Genomic DNA, 16,647 nt, shown 5'->3' with positions numbered 1-16,647 from the left:
TTTTTTTTTCTTTATTGCCGGTTTTTCAACAACAAAACACGTAGCACACATCGCAAATGAGACGTCAAAACAAGGTTACAATAAAGGTTGTTATTGTTGTGCACATAATGCCGTCAGTCACGTGGTGACTGGCGATGTCAATTAAAATTCCTTTAGTGTAACCAAGGGTTCCACACTGGCAATCCAGGGGGAAACACCTTCTTTTGCTTTTTCTACTTCTATTAAACGAGCCATGCTCTCTCGAAAGTACAGCCTTGCCGGTCTTCTATCTGGTTCACAGTAGAAGCCAGCCATTCGTGAGCGCCATATACTGTGCAGGCCAGTCAACATAATCAGATCAAAAGGTACTTCTTCTTCGTTGTCTATTGCAAGGTACCTGATGCCGTGCGTATCTAGCGGGAATTCTTTTTTCATTGTCCGCTGCAACACATCCCAAAAAAAGACCCCCTCCCAACAGTGAAGAAAAACGTGATCGATGGTTTCCGGTTGTTTGCAAATAAAACAGTGAGAACCCCAGGGCATATAAAACCCACGCTCCTCCAGGAAAGTTCTCACTGGTAGCGTCCCGGTATGCAGTTTGAAAAAGAATGATTTCACACTTGGCGCTACTTGCATTCTTTTAACTCTTTTCAGGACATTCTGACCCTGGCCTGCACTGTATATGGCTCTGTACAAGGGAATTGGCAACACTATGTCACATATGTCTTTATACAATTTTCTCTTTGTAACAGAATACAAATAATTATTGGAAACCGAACGCACAGAAATCGCACACTTGACACTACTTCCCGAAAGTAACCCTGCACCGTACCCGACATGACATGGGTGCTAATAACATAGTCGGGTAACAGTCGCCCTAATCTTGCCTGGCACACCGTTTGCAGGAATGGGTCGCTTACCTCGCGAAAAAAGAAAAACCGGTTCACTAACTGTTTGAGAAAGAGATGTGCCAGTCCAAGCCCCCCACACTTTACTCTCCTGAACAAGTTTGTGCGACTGCACCTTTCCCAGGTAGATCCCCACACAAAGATCGCAAAAACCCTATGCAATTTTTGCACATTTGCCCTAGAACAGTACATAACTTGCATCACATACCATAATTTAGCCACAAAAAACATGTTACACACGGTAGCCCTCGCAAACATGGAGAGATAATTAGCCCTCCAAGCATTCGCCTTTTCACGTAAGAGGTCTGCTTGTTGCTGCCAGTAGTCATTATTATTTTTGTAGTACTGAAGTGGCACACCGAGGTACTTCACAGGCATCCTCTGCCACACGACGTTGGCAAAAATGTCCGGCGTCGACGGCCACACTCCGTGCCAAAATCCCAGGCACTTTCCCCAGTTTACCCGACTTCCTGTAACGTCGCTGAAAATTTTGACAGCTCTAATAGATTCTTCGATGCTTTCGTAATCAATACAACAGAATGCAACATCATCGGCATACGCAAGCAATTTCACCTCTGACGAATGTAAACGAAAACCGTTAATAGCATTATTTTCAAGTATTGACAGACATAACGTTTCAATGTAAATGCAGAACAAAAGTGGACTGATGGGGCAGCCCTGGCGAACGGAACGCTGGATTTTTATGGGGGCCCCCAATGCCTTGTTAATAAATAGTCTGGTAGAGCAATTCTGATACGCCAGAGCTACACCGTCCATGATGATGGACCCGACATTAATGTGTTCTAATATGGTAAACAAAATAACATGCGCTACACAATCAAATGCCTTCTCCAGGTCCAACTGGAGTATGGCCACACATGCTTCCAGGGAATCGCAACACTCTAGAACGGACCGCATCTTGTAAACATTCGTAGCTATAGTGCGACCCTTAATTCCACATGTTTGGTGCGGACCGACTATGTCTTTAATAACTGTCTGAAGTCTGGCAGCTAGAACTTTCATTAAAACCTTGTAGTCCACATTTGTGAGCGCTATTGGTCTATATGATGTTACTTGCTTCAGCTTGTCCTCATCCTCTGACTTCGGAATCAGCACCGTGTGGGATTCACTGAACGACGGTGGTAATACCTTTCCTTCGTACGCTTCGTTGAAAACTGCTACGAGCACTTGTGACAATTCCTTTTTAAATCGCTTGTACCACGCAGCGCAAAGCCCATCAGGGCCAGGCGATTTGCCGGGATTCAAGTTATCAATCGCGCGTTCCACTTCAAAAACAGTTATCGGTGCTTCTAATGCAGCTTTCGTTTCATCACTCAGTTGGGGCATGCGTGCTAAAAACTTCGTTTTAAAGCGTTCCAGGTCTACCTGCCTATGTGCAAATAGATTCTCATAGTGCTGAAAGAACACACGTGCTATGCTATCGGTACCTGTGACTTCGTGACCGCCCGCTTCGATCACGTCAATCTGATTGCGTCGTGCGTGCGCCTTTTCCAGTCCAAGCGCCTTTTTGTGGGTGTCTCCCCCAGAGCAAAGGACTCGGCTCTAGCACGAACAATCGCGCCGCGATAACGCTCCTCGTCATGCAGTTCAAGTTGCTGTTTGATATTCCGTATATCACTTTTGAATGCTCCCGGCTCTTGGCACTCCAGTTCTGTTAACTTTTCCAAGGTTGTTCTTAGTTCTTTTTCTTTCTTTTTTGCTTCATAATTTAGTGTGACGGTACGATCGATGGCTTTCATTTTAATCCGCTGTTTAAACTCTTCCCATCGCTCTGCAAATTTACCGTCTCCGTTCACAAGAGTTTCTGCGATGCACTCCAACACCTCTGCTACGAAACTTTCATCAGTGGTCAGTTTCGAATTCATTTTCCACAGTTCCCAAGAGAATCTGCAACCTTGTGTCTTTCTTCCTATGTCACATTTAACTAGACAATGATCGGTGAAGGAAATAGGACAGACATTGTAACTGTTGCACATCGGTATTGCTGCAAGCGACACGTAAATGCGATCTAAACGCGCATGGCTGTTTCCCTGAAAGTGCGTGAAACGCACATCTCGCGTCCCCATCATGCAGTCAGCCACGTCCTCCAATTCCCATTCAGTAATTATCTCGGCCAAAATGTCCTGACCTTTATCGCTCTTTAGGCCTCGATTTGACCTATCTCTGGCATTGAGAACACAATTAAAATCACCTAACAGTACCATATGCTTATCAGAAGACATGTGCTCATTTAACTTTGAGAAAAAAAGCGACCGATCTTCTGACACATTTGGCGCTTAAATACACACCACACGCCATTCAAGTCCACTCAATACAAAATCGCACGAAACTAACCGGCCGGATGAACATGAAAAAATACGTTGCACCGCGAGACCCGATAATTTCTTGACAAACAATACGCAACCCGCCGACGCCCCTATGGCGTGGCTCACTATCGCGTAATACCGCGACGTAAACCGCTGCACCATGCTCCGTGTCTCCTCGTCACCATCCACTTTTGTCTCTTGCACTGCTAACACGTCAAGGTCATGGTCCACCAGGAGCCTGAACACTTGGCTCTGCTTTCGCTTGGCGGCCAGACCTCGAACGTTTAGCGTCGCCAATCTAAGCGTCGGGTTGGTAGCCATGGCTGTCTAGTGAAATGAGATTGGGCCCGGAGCATGGTGCTTACCTTTAGCGTCTAGCTCTCCGCTAGACGCCTCCAGGTCCACCCGGTGGACCGGTGCCACTGGAGAGTGGTGGTGGCTTGTTGTCAGTCTTTTTTTCCGCTGTATTAATATTGGGACGTGGCTTGTAGCTGCTGCGCCTGCCCACAGATGTCTTCGAAGGCGGCCCGTCCTCGCTACTCCCTTGGTTCGCTGCGTTGCTGCCTGCAGGCTGTTCAAGAGGACGTTTGACAGAGGCTCCGACGTTGCTGCCCGTTGCGTCGTTCTTTTCCGACGGGTCTTCCACTGTCTGCATTGGCACACATGCTTCCGCTGAGTTGCTTGTGCTTTCTTCCGTAGTCTTGTCCGTTGTATCTTCTGCCCCTCCATCGGTAGCCTTGTTGTCCACTGGTGCCACCGCCTCGACAGCCGGTGCAAGCGAACAGGCTGCCGCACTTGGGGTTGCCTGGTCTCCTGCCCCTTTTGCCGCGTCCTCGGCCTCGGCCACATCCATCAGCAACTGCGCGGCGTCGTCACCCTCGGCCGGCCCGGTCGCAGAAGCGTACGTGCGTATGCACTGGTCTTCCGAGTGGCCAAACCTGCGGCATTGCGAGCACCGAGGGACCTTGCACTCCCGACGTACATGACCAGAGCCTTGGCAGCGCAAGCACTGCATTGGGCGGCCAGGCACGACAACAAGTGCCAGTTCACCTGCGACCCTGCTTTGGTGCGGGAGGTCTTCCAGCTTCACGCCGCTCTTGAGCAACACGGAGCGGGTAGTCGTCCCCTTGTCGCTGATTCCTTGTACCCGCCATCGCTCTCGGGTGACCTGAACGACCTTTCCAAAGGCCGCCAGCGCCGTTCTTACATCTTCATCAGCCACACCATGTATTAGCCAATGAAGACGCAGCCGTACCTGCTGGTCTTGGGGGTCAACCACGATGCAGCGCCGCCCCTTTACCTTGAGCTCCTTGACGTCCAGCAGCCGTTTCGTGGCGTCGGCGTTGTTCATGGTCACCGCCCAGACAGTGGTTGATCTGGTAAGCCCCAAGCGCAAGCACCTCCGGCAGCAGTCCTGTTGGGCCGAGAGCGTCCCGAAAATCCTCAGCTCTGTAGGGTCTGGCTCGCACGTCACCGTGCAAAAATACGGTGTTCAACACCACGCGTCCTTTTGGCAGGGGAGGCAAAATAATCTGATAGCCTGTGTCGTCTTCGCAGTTCACCCTGTTTCCGCGGCCAACTAGGGCCGCTGTCGCCGCTCCTTGGAGCCCATGACTCTGCTGACCGTTCAGCTCGGCTGCCTGAAGCAGAATGCTGCGCCACTCTGCTTTACTGTTAATGCGTGTAAATTCGCTCACATTTGTAATAAACGATTTAAGCTTCTTAAAGCGCGGAAAGGAGGCGTCGTGCATGAGTGCGATTCACGGCATACAATATTGCACGCGGACATGAAATAACGCGCGGATTAGAAATTTCTGTAAAATGTGAGAAAAATAAAAATATATGTAGCAGAGCGTGGTTTCGATCCACGGACCTCTGGGTTATGGTCCCAGCACGCTTCCACTGCGCCACTCTGCTTTACTGTTAATGCGTGTAAATTCGCTCACAATTGTAATAAACGATTCAAGCTTCTTAAAGCGCGGAAAGGAGGCGTCGTGCATGAGTGCGAATCACGGCATACAATATTGCACGCGGACATGAAATAACGCGCGGATTAGAAATTTCTGTAAATGTGAGAAAAATAAAAATATATGTAGCAGAGCGTGGTTTCGATCCACGGACCTCTGGGCCCAGCACGCTTCCACTGCGCCACTCTGCCTTTTTTTTTCTTTATTGCCTGCTTGGCACAATACAGGGAAAACAATAATATAACATCATGTTAAAAATGCTAACTTGTCTATAGTTAGCATATGTGGGCTAAAAACGCTTTAGGGCCAAGAGTTCGCCCAGAAAGACATACCAATCAGGTTTTTCACCCTGCTGCTTGTATACATCTCGTAAATACGCAATGCTTTCGTTGAAGTTGTCTCTGGCTGACCTTGGGTTTACATCCTCATTGCGCACTGACATTCTGGTTTTCCATACACTGTGCATTACTAGAATCATTAACATATCATAGGGCACACTTTCGCTGTCGACCGGGAGAAATCGAATTCCATAAGGTGTGAGCGGCAGTTCCTTTTTTAAAGTTCTTTGGAGGATGTCCCATAGAAAGACAGCATCGCCACAATCGAGGAACATGTGCTCGATGGTTTCGGGCCTTTTGCATATTATACAATTTACCGACCACGGCACGAATATGCCTTTTTCTTGCAACCACGGTTTTGTAGAAAGTGTGCCGCTATGTAGCATGAAAAAAAAAGTTTTGATCGACGACCGGATGGCCATTCTTTAACCCTTTTCAAGACATTGCTGCCAGGTCCTGGCTTGTACAACGTTCGATACAAAGGCACGGGCATCATCACGTCGATTAGGTCTTTGTACAGACGTTTTCTTTAACATCGCTCAGATATTCCATTGAAAATCTGACTTTTAACAATTGGAAGGCGGCAACAATTTCGGGCATGTATCCACGAATGCTGGGTTGCATAATGGCACGTGACGACACAATAACATCTGGAAAAGCGTTTGCTAGTCTTACTTGCAAACGGTCCTCAAAAATATATTCGTTTGATCGCGAAAAAAAAAGAACCTAGAGACAATTTGTCTCACAAACAAATGAATCAAGCCCAGTCCTCCGGTCCGCACTGGAAGAAACAGGTTGGTGCGGCTCACCCTTTCCCATGATGAATTCCACACAAAGACTGCTAACACTCTATGCAGTCGTTGAATACCTAAACGCGACATGTGCAGTGCTTGCAAGACATACCATACCCGAGCAATAATGAAAATGTTGCACACTGTGGCTCGGGAAAAAATCGATAATCCCGTCCACCCTATTTTTTGTTTTTTCGCGAGCTTTGTCTGTCTCCTCTTTCCAGTATTCTTGTGTGTCCTTGTAATATTGGAGTGGTACGCCTAGGTATTGCTTGGAGTAGTTGCCCATTGGATGTTGGCGTACGTGACCGGTGTGCTATCCCAGTCTCCGTGCCAAAACCCCTGACATTTTTCCAGTTTATTCTACTCCCGGTGTACTGACAGAAAACCGTGGCATCTCTTATAACTTTTGTTACACTTTCTCTATCAGTACAGAAGACAGCTATATCATCGGCGTAAGACAATACTTTGACCTCGCACGCCATGAGGCGAAATCTTTTTATGTGCTCATTTTTAATAATCTTTAAACAAAAGGGCTCTAAGTAAATGCAAAAAAGTAGTGACGACAAAGGGCACCCTTGTTTCACTGAAGGGACAATCTGAATGCTTTCGCTACTTGTTTGTTTACTATAACTGAAGCAGTGCATTCGGTGTACGACATTTTAACACCTTCCAGTATTATTTTTCCACATTAACATATTTCAAAATAGAAAACAATATTTCATGTGTGACAAGGTCAAAAGCCTTTCCAGATCTATTTGCAGCATGGCAACGTGGTTGGCAAATAAATCACAACACTCTAAAATATTTCTTGCTACATGAATGTTCGTCGTTATGCTTCTACCTTTAATTCCACATGTCTGGTGTGGTCCGACTATATCTTTAATAAAGCCCGTAATCTTCTTGCCAATACCTTCATAAATACCTTGTATCTACGTTAGCGAGGCTAATTGGGCGGTAAGAACCAACCAAGAGTTGCTTAAGCCGGTCGTCTGTTTTGGAATCAGAATGATATGTGACTGCCGGAAAGAAAGCGGAAGTTTTCCGACGTTCATATGCCTCTCGTATCACTGCATGGAGTACTTCAGCCATGCTACTTTTGAATTTCGTATAAAAAGCTGAACCCAGTCCATCGGGACCGGGAGACTTTCCGGGGCTTAGATCATCGATTGCCTTTTCGATTTCCTTATTGTAATTGATGCTTCTAGAAATGATGTAGCGTCCTTATCCAGTTGTGGCTTTAGCGGTAGAAAAGCATTTTCAAAACCCTCATTAATTTCTTTCTTTTGGCCAATCAAATTCCGAAAGTGTTCTACAAAAGCATTTTCTATTTCACTTTTCTTATCTGTTACTACGCCTCGGTACTTTATTTCTGTGATTTCGTTTTTTGTCGCGTATCTTTTTTCGTCGCTAAGGGCGCGTTTGGTGGTGTTTCGCCCATCCACAAACGCTCCGTACGGGCCCGTATTACTGCACCTCTATAATTTTCGATGTCGATAAGGTCAAGCTGTCGCTTGGTATCTCGAATTTCTTTGCTGCGCAGGCCGGGGGCAACGCTTTCTTGGCTTATCAAGAAGTCCAATTGGGCTTGCAGTTCTTTTTCTTGTTTTAGTTTGACGTGCTTAAGTTCAGAAGCTCGTTCTATTGCTTTAATCTTTATCTTTTCTTTGAAAGCTCCCATCTACCAATAATACACTGGTGCTCTTCTCTAGTAACTCATTCAGGTTTTCCTTCACGTAGTCCACGAAAGGTTTATCATCCAATAGATTGTCATTAAGTTTCCAGAGCTGCCAATTAAATCTACTTTTTCTTTTTCTGCACCAAGCGAGAAAGACACTAAACTGTGGTCACTGAAAGAAACATGATTCACCGTGTAATTGATGCACAAGGGCACAAGAGCAGTCGATATGTAAGCTCTATCGAGTCTCGCGTGGCTATTTCCTTGAAAAATGTGTGAACTGTGGAATGTTATTATCCGAAAACAAAGAAGCTACGTCATCTAATTTGTGTTCTTGTACTATGGCGGTCGAAAATATTGCACTTTTATCTCGGATGGGTTGTTTATATTTGCTCTATCTTCTGGTGCGCAAACACAATTGGAATCGCCAAGTAATACCACTAGTTTGTCGCAAAGCAGGTACTTTTCCATTTCCTCAAAAAACGATCTCCGGTCACGTTCCCTGTTTGGTGCATACGTGTTAATCACCCTCCAATTTTTCCGGCAAAGTAAATCACAAACAATGTATCGACCACTTTGACAACACTTAGTGAATCTTCAACGATCCCGATAGAATTTCGAAGAAAAAAGAGCACAACCTGCCGACAAGCCCACTGCATGGCTTATGCATACATTGTATCGATTTCGGAAGGGTAACACCATGCGAGCGCTCTGTTCTTGCGTTTCTATCTTTGTCTCCTGAACTGCTATGACGTCCAGTTCATTTTCCTAACATCAGGCGGCTAAGCTGGTACTGACGTCTCCGAGACGGCAGACCTCTCACATTTATTGTCGCTATGCGTAGCTCTGTTGCTGATTTTAACGCCATATTTAATAAGGTGCGGGTTGATCGCATGGGATTACCCGTTTACAATGTGAAGCAGTAAGCATTGTGGAAGACTTACAGCAGACCTTGCAATCACTCCTCTTATGTGGTGCAAAGTACGCCATGGGCCTCTTCAATCCGCAAGGCTTCACAACACTTGCACTCAGTCCGACCATAGTCCCCGAAAACTCCCCCGAAGACCACCCACACAGTCCCATGCGGAGACTCAGCGTCAAGGCGGCGGTTTGTCCGCCGACCGTCGCTCGGCCGAAATATTCGGCCGTGGTTTCATTGAGGTCCGCCTTGTGGTCATTTCCTTGAACGGTGGTTCTGTCCCTTCACCTCTTTTGTCCGCCTTTTCCTCGACGCTTTCCTCTAATGGCCGCTTGATGGGCTGTCCACTGGCGCTTTCGACGACTTCCATAGAAGTCTCTTGGTTTTCCGCCACCTTTGTATCCTCGCTGGTAGGTTGGCAGGTGTCTTTTGACGTGGCAGCTTTTACGACTGCCGGACCTTGGTCTTGAGGTTCGCCCGCAGGTGGTTCACGCCTTTCCTCCAGCTTAGATTTGCTGGCTGACAATGTTTCCATTTTTCCGGTTGCGGCGTCACCTGAAGGCTTGGCAGCTTCCTCGGCGTCGGTTTCGTCCATGAGGAGCTCGGATGGTTCCTCAGCACTCGAAGGCCCTGTGACGCTGGCGTATGTCTTAGGGCAATGTCCCTTTTCATGTCCGAATCTTCGGCATGCGCTGCATTTTGGAACTCTGCAGTCGCGGCGGATGTGCCCCGTCGTATGACAGCGAAGGTACATTGGTGCACGACCCGATACGACAACCAAAGCTTGTTCGCCTGCGACGTTCACCTGGAGTGGTAGGTCTTCAAGCTTGACGCCGGCTTTGAGTCGCAGGGACACCAACCGGGTGGTGGACCCCTTGTCAGCAATTCCGTGAACACGCCACCGTTCTCTGCTGATTTCCGTTACTCTTCCATAAGGCAGGAAAGCCACGCGCACGTCGTCGTCTGGAATGTTGTGTAGTAGCCAGTGAACTTTCATTCTTACATCTTGATTTCCAGGATCAATGACGACGCAGCGTCGGCCTTTGACCTTCAGTTCACTTGCAGCGAGTATCTTCTTGACGGCTTCAGCACTCTTGAAAGTTACGGCCCACACATGGCTCATTCGATACGCCCCTAAGGCGATAACCTCAGGAAGCAGCGTCAACCCAGCCAGCGCGTCGCGAAAGTCCTCTACTCGGTAAGGTCGCGCTTGAACGTCCCTGTGAAGAAAAACTGTATTAATAACAAAACGACCTGTTGGCAAATTCGGCAAAATCATCTCGTAGTCTCCTTCCTGTGGAAAATTCCTGCTTCCGCGGCTGGAAGTAGCCGCTGTCACCGCTCCTGCGGAGCCCGTCATCGCACGTCCGTTCGCTTCGACGGCCGGAAGTGGAATCCATGCGCCACTCTGCTTTACTGTTACGACTGCACATAATTTGCTTACATTTGTAATAAACGATTTAAGCTTCTTAAAGCACGTAAGGAGCCGTCGTGCATGTGTGCGATTAACGGCATACAATATTTCACGCGGACATGAAATAACGCGCTGATTAGAAATTTCTGTAAAATGTGAGAAAAATAAAAATATATGTAGCAGAGCGTGGTTTCGATCCACGGACCTCTGGGTTATGGGCCCAGCACGCTTCCACTGCGCCACTCTGCTTTATTTTTTTTATTTATTGCCGGTCTTCGACGTGACAGAGAACAAACTAATGTGCACACATTGAAAAATCACATTCGGAAGCAATTGTACATGATACAAGAGAAAAAAAAAAAGCAAGGGAAAAACAAAAGCCGCCCGTCCTTGTTGGGCAGGCGTTGTCACATTAAAATTCCTTCATGGTTGTCAAAGGTTCTAGCATTGACAGCCAATCCGGTACACACTCTTGGATTCTATGCAATTCAATAAATCTGGCCATACATTCTTTGAAATAAATACGCGCGGGCCTAGCGTCAGGATCACAATGGTACCCCGCCATTCGTGCCCGCCATAGACAGTGGAGCGCATTTAACATGATAAGGTCATAAGGGACCCCGTCATCATCCCTACATGCCAGATATCGTATCCCATGGGGGTCCAGCGGCAACTGTTTCTTGAGGGTTCGCTGTAACACATCCCAGAAATAAACCCCCTCCCAGCAGTGCAAAAAAACTTGGTCTATGGTTTCGGGCTGCTTACAGATCAAGCAGTGCGAACCCCATGGTACAGTACAACCCCGTTCTTTCATGAAAGTCTTGACGGGGAGCGTTCCGGTGTGTAGCATAAAAAAAAAAGGTTTTTACGCCTGGTGGTACCTGCATGCGTTTTACACGTCTAAGCACATCCTGTCCTGGCCCTCCACTGTATATGGCTCTGTAAATTGGCACTGGGAATAGTACATCACAAAGATCTCTATACAGTGTTTTCCTTTTCACTTCACAAAGGTAATCATTTGAAAATCGCACAGAGAGGAAGCGTACACTATCGACCACTTCCTTGAAATACCCACGCAGTGTTGTGGTCATGCTTTCCACACTAACTACATGTTCCGGCAATGCGTCGCTCAACCTGAGCTGGCACACAGTGCGCAGAAAGGGGTCACGCTCATCGCGAAAAAACAAAAATCGATTTACCAGCTGTCTAACAAAAAGATGAACCAAGCCCACACCCCCGTCCTTCACTCTTCTGAACAAGTTTGTTCGGCTGCACCTTTCCCATGTCGAACCCCAGATGAAAACAGCAAACACTCTGTGCAGCCTTTGCACGTTTGCTCGAGAACAAAACAACACTTGCATGACGTAATACAACTTAGAAATAAAAAACATGTTACACACAGTCGCTCTTGCAAAAATGGACAGGTTAGTGCCTGCCCATCTGTCTGCCTTTTCTTTCATTTCTTTACTTTGGCTCCTCCAGTATTCATCGCTATTATTGTAGCAGTCTAGGGGAACCCCGAGATACCTTGGCGGAGTTTTGACCCAGTTGACGTTCGCGAAGTGGTCCGGAGCAGACGGCCACTCCCCGTGCCACAGCCCGAGGGATTTGCCCCAATTTACTCGGCTGCCAGTTACATCGCAAAAATGTTTCACTACATTAATTGTTTCCGTTATGCTCGGTTTGTCTGTACAACACACTGCAATGTCATCTGCATACGCGAGTAGCTTCACTTCTGTCGCTGCTAGTCTAAAACCGCGTATTGTCTCATTTTCCGTAATTGCCAGACACATTGCTTCGATATATATAGCAAACAGAAGCGGACTGAGGGGGCAGCCTTGGCGCACTGAACGCATGATGTTAATGGGGGCCCCCAGTGACTTATTAACAATTAATCTTGTTGTGCAGTTCTGGTACGCCAAGGCCACGCCCTCAGTGATGATGGAACCGACGTTAACATGATCTAAGATGGCAAACAAAATAACATGAGCGACACAATCGAACGCTTTCTCGAGATCGAGCTGAAGAACTGCAACGCCGCGATAGGTGATGTCAGAGCACTCGAGAACACACCGCATCTTATGGATGTTCGAAAAGATAGTTCGCCCCTTGATACCGCAAGTTTGGTGGTCTGCTACTATATCCTTGATTACGCCTTGAAGTCTGCTTGCTAAAACCTTCATTAATATCTTGTAATCGACGTTTGTTAGTGAGATTGGTCTATATGATGTCACGAACCTCAGTTTATCTGTTTGATCGCTCTTAGGGATTAGTATGGTGTGCGCTTTTCCAAAGGAAGGTGGCAAGGATTTCTGTTCATATGCGTCATTAAAGACGTCTGCTATCAAAGGGGCCAGTTCGCTTTTAAAAGCCTTGTCCCACGCCGCGCTGAGACCATCAGGTCCCGGCGACTTGCCCATGTTCAAATCGTCGATTGCTTTCTCGACTTCCCTCTGGGTTATTTTGCCTTCCAGTCGCTCTTTGGTGTCTTCACCCAATCGCGGCATGCGGTGGAGAAAGTCAGCTTTAAAAGCCTCTACATTTGCTTCCTGAAACGCAAAGAGCGACTGGTAGTAGTCGAAAAAGGCGCGACCTATGCTTTCGTTGTCTTCAACCACAGTGCCATTTATTGAAATCTTATCAACATGGCTTTGTCGTCCATGCGTCTTCTCTAGACTAAGCGCCCTTTTAGTGGGCGTCTCCCCTGCCGCTAGCGCTTCTGCTCGTGCGCGCACAATGGCACCTTGATAACGCTCCTTGTCGAACAGTTCGAGCTTTTCTTTGACGTTTCGCACGTCATCTTGTACGCACCGGGATCTCGACATTCAAGCGTTATCAGCTGCTTAAGCAGTGTCCTCAACCCTTTTTCTTTCATTCCCCTCTCAAATTTTAGGCAGCTCGATCGTTCTAAGGCTTTCATTTTAACCTTTTGTTTAAAACATTCCCACTCATCTGCGATTGTTTCAGCTGTACCTTCGCGTAGTTCAGTAACCATACTGAGTACTGCCTGTACAAATGGCTCATCGTTTAGTAATAACGCATTCATTTTCCACCTATCCCAACCGAAAGCATTTCGCCTTTTTTCTATACCTACATGGCATTTGACTAGGCAGTGGTCGGAAAACGACACTGGTAAAACGCAATAACCATGGCATGTTGGAATCATATCCAACGAGATATACATGCGATCCAGTCACGCATGGCTACTGCCCTGAAAACGCGTAAAGGTCACTTGGCGCCCATCTTCCAGACACTCAAATACATCTTCAAGTTCATTTTCACAGATAAGATTTGATAGCACGTCACTACTTCTGTCACGCATACCGGTATTGCCGACTCTATCTTTAGCGCTCAACACACAATTGAAATCACCTAGCAGGATTACGCGCTTATCACAACGTACACACTGTACAAGGTTCGAAAAAAAAAGTGCACGCTCATCCACTGAATTCGGCGCGTATATGCATATGACGCGGAACTTAGCTTCACACATAACAACATCGCAAAAAACTATCCTGCCAGACTGACAAGAATAAACACTTTCAATCACTAGATTAGGCAATTTTTTCACAAAAAGTATGCACCCGCCCGATGTGCCTATCGCATGGCTAACCACCGCGAAATATCTATTCGTGAACCGCCGCACCATGCTCCCGGTCTTCTCCTCTCCGTCCACCTTAGTCTCCTGGACGGCTAGTACGTCAATGTCTTGTTCAGTGACCAACCGTAGGAGCTGACTCTGCCTACGACTAGCCGCCAACCCTCTCACATTTAATGTAGCAATACTAAGGGACGGAATTTCAGCCATCTTGGACTAAAGAAAAGGTAGGCCCGGAGCATGGTGCTTACCGTTCACGACTAGCCCTTGGCTAGCCGCCTCCGGGTCCTTGCGGCTTCCCGGCGTTGTTCGTCGGTGGCGCATTGTCCCCAGGCTTTTTCTCGGTCGGGACATTCGGCTTAGGCTTGAAGCCCATGCGTCTCCCAAGAGGCGTCTTCGTCGGCGGCCCCTCGCTGGTGCTTCCTGCACCCTCGTCCCGGTTAGTTTCGTCGTGCGGGCGCTTGACTGGGCCACCGGGAGTCGCTGGCCGGTCACCGTCGTTGACGGCCTCGTCCTGCTGCATGGCCACGGTGTTGTCGTCGGGGGCGCCTTCACTACCGCCTCCCGTCACCTGGCCTTCGGCGGTCTCGACCTGTACGCGCTCTCTTGGCTTCTCGGCAGCATCAGCCACCTTGTCTTCCGCACCTCCGGTCGATGTGCCACTGCTTGTCGCGGTGGTCACCAAGCTTCCTGCTCCTTCAGCGGCGTCCTCCGCCTCAACCACGTCCATGACATGCTCTGCCACGACGTCGGTAACTGCTGGACCTGTCGCGGCGGCATACAACTTGACGCAGTCATCGTCAACGTGGCCGAAACGCCTACACCGGGAGCATCGGGGGACCTTGCACTCACGGCGAACGTGTCCCGTGCCCTGGCAGCGCAGGCACTGCATGGGCCTACCAGGAACAACCACCAGTGCCAATATCCCGCCGACGCGGACCTGATGCGGAAGGTCCTCCACCTTGACGCCGCTCTTGAGCTTCAGGAGGACGGTCCGTGTGGTTGATGTTTTGTCCCCCATGCCGTGGACCCGCCACCTCTCCCGGCTCACCTCCTCCACCTTGCCAAAAGCCGCGAACGCCGTCCGGACGTCCTCGTCGGCAACACCGTACAGCAGCCAGTGAAGTCTAAGCTTCACCTGCTGGTCCTGCGGGTCGACGATGACGCACCGTCGTCCCTTCACCTGCAATTCTTTGAGGTCCACCAGCCGTTTCGTAGCGGTCGCATCCTTGAGGGTCACCGCCCAGACGTGATTTATCTGGTACGCCCCTATGCATGCCACGTCAGGTAGCAAGCCCGTCGGCAGTAGGGCGTCCCTGAAATCCTCTACCTTGTAGGGTCTAGCACGCACATCACCGTGCAAAAACACGGTATTAATAGCCACTCGTCCTTTAGGCAGTTGAGGCAGAATAAACGGATATTCTTTGGCATCGTCATTGGTCCTGTTTCCGCGGCCAGAAGTGACCGCTGTCGCTGCCCCGGAAGAGGCGATGATCCTACAACCGTTCAGCTCGGAAGCCGGAAGCAGAATGCGCCACTCTGCTTTACTGTTAATGCGTGTAAATTCGCTCACATTTGTAATAAACGATTCAAGCTTCTTAAAGTGCGGAAAGGAGGCGTCTTGCATGAGTGCGATTCACGGCATACAATATTGCACGCGGACATGAAAAAATTGCACGCGGACATAAAATTACGCGCTGATTAGAAATTTCTGTAAAATGTGAGAAAAATAAAAATATATGTAGCAGAGCGTGGTTTCGATCCACGGACCTCTGGGTTATGGGCCCAGCACGCTTCCATTGCGCCACTCTGCTTTTTTTTTTCTTTATTGCCGGTTATTCAACAACAAAACACGTAGCACACATCACAAATGAGACGTCAAAACAAGGTTACAATAAAGGTTGGTATTGTTGTGCACATAATGCCGTCAGTCACGTGGTGACTGGCGATGTCAATTAAAATTCTTTTAGTGTAACCAAGGGTTCCACACTGGCAATCCAGGGGGAAACACCTTCTTTTGCTTTTTCTACTTCTATTAAACGAGCCATGCTCTCTCGAAAGTACAGCCTTGCCGGTCTTCTATCTGGTTCACAGTAGAAGCCAGCCATTCGTGAGCGCCATATACTGTGCAGGCCAGTCAACATAATCAGATCAAAAGGTACTTCTTCGCTGTCTATTGCAAGGTACCTGATGCCGTGCGTATCTAGCGGGAATTCTTTTTTCATTGTCCGCTGCAACACATCCCAAAAAAAGACCCCCTCCCAACAGTGAAGAAAAACGTGATCGATGGTTTCCGGTTGTTTGCAAATAAAACAGTGAGAACCCCAGGGCATATAAAACCCACGCTCCTCCAGAAAAGTTCTCACTGGTAGCGTCCCGGTATGCAGTTTGAAAAAGAATGATTTTACACTTGGCGCTACTTGCATTCTTTTAACTCTTTTCAGGACATTCTGACCCTGGCCGGCACTGTATATGTCTGTACAAGGGAATTGGCAACACTATGTCACATATGTCTTTATACAATTTTCTTTTTGTAACAGAATACAAATAATCATTGGAAAACCGAACGCACAGAAATCGCACACTTGACACTACTTCCCGAAAGTAACCCTGCACCGTACCCGACATGACATGGGTGCTAATAACATAGTCGGGTAACAGTCGCCCTAACCTTGCCTGGCACACCGTTTGCAGGAATGGGTCGCTTACCTCGCGAAAAAAGAAAAAC

At 48.0% G+C, this 16,647-nt stretch overlaps 1 non-coding gene across 1 annotated transcript; it reads right to left on the bottom strand.

The window, feature by feature from the left end:
• Nucleotides 1–10,498: 10,498 nt before the first annotated feature.
• On the bottom strand, nucleotides 10,499–10,570 carry Trnam-cau (transfer RNA methionine (anticodon CAU)). Its single transcript has one exon. It is a non-coding gene; the product is annotated as a tRNA-Met (tRNA).
• Nucleotides 10,571–16,647: the final 6,077 nt, after the last annotated feature.

This window comes from Dermacentor silvarum, chromosome 1 (genome assembly GCF_013339745.2).
Source record: "Dermacentor silvarum isolate Dsil-2018 chromosome 1, BIME_Dsil_1.4, whole genome shotgun sequence".
Classification (NCBI taxonomy): Eukaryota; Metazoa; Arthropoda; class Arachnida; order Ixodida; family Ixodidae; genus Dermacentor; species Dermacentor silvarum.
This window is presented reverse-complemented; position numbering and strand designations above follow the sequence as displayed.